The 293-nt window shown below is 60.1% G+C and overlaps 2 non-coding genes across 2 annotated transcripts; both read right to left on the bottom strand.

Moving 5' to 3' along the window:
• Window positions 1-83, bottom strand: LOC113878650. Its single transcript, XR_003507073.1, has one exon.
• Window positions 84-150: 67 nt separating this feature from the next.
• On the bottom strand, window positions 151-293 carry LOC113878666. Its single transcript, XR_003507087.1, has one exon.

The following is a 293-nucleotide window of genomic DNA, read 5'->3' as shown; positions in this document are numbered from 1 at the left end:
CGGTCTCAGTCCGTTCTCAGAACACGCTCCATCACCTAGTTCCCAGAACTCAGATTGCGCAGTGGTCACGTCATCATCGACCAGGGCTTGCAGGCACCACCCTAACGTTACCCAAATCTTAGCCTAACTGCCTCCCCCTAACCTCCCAGCCCCCGGGTCCCTGGCCCCATTTCGCCTGACATGTTTTCATAATCCTCTCAGGCTCCGGGCCAGCGGCGCCGTCAGCCATGGGGCCCGATCATATAAGGAAAATACTGCGGCCTCATCCGGGGGCTGCATCGTGGACCCGGGGG

The sequence above is a fragment of the Bos indicus x Bos taurus genome, chromosome 19 (assembly GCF_003369695.1).
Source record: "Bos indicus x Bos taurus breed Angus x Brahman F1 hybrid chromosome 19, Bos_hybrid_MaternalHap_v2.0, whole genome shotgun sequence".
Classification (NCBI taxonomy): Eukaryota; Metazoa; Chordata; class Mammalia; order Artiodactyla; family Bovidae; genus Bos; species Bos indicus x Bos taurus.
This window is presented reverse-complemented; position numbering and strand designations above follow the sequence as displayed.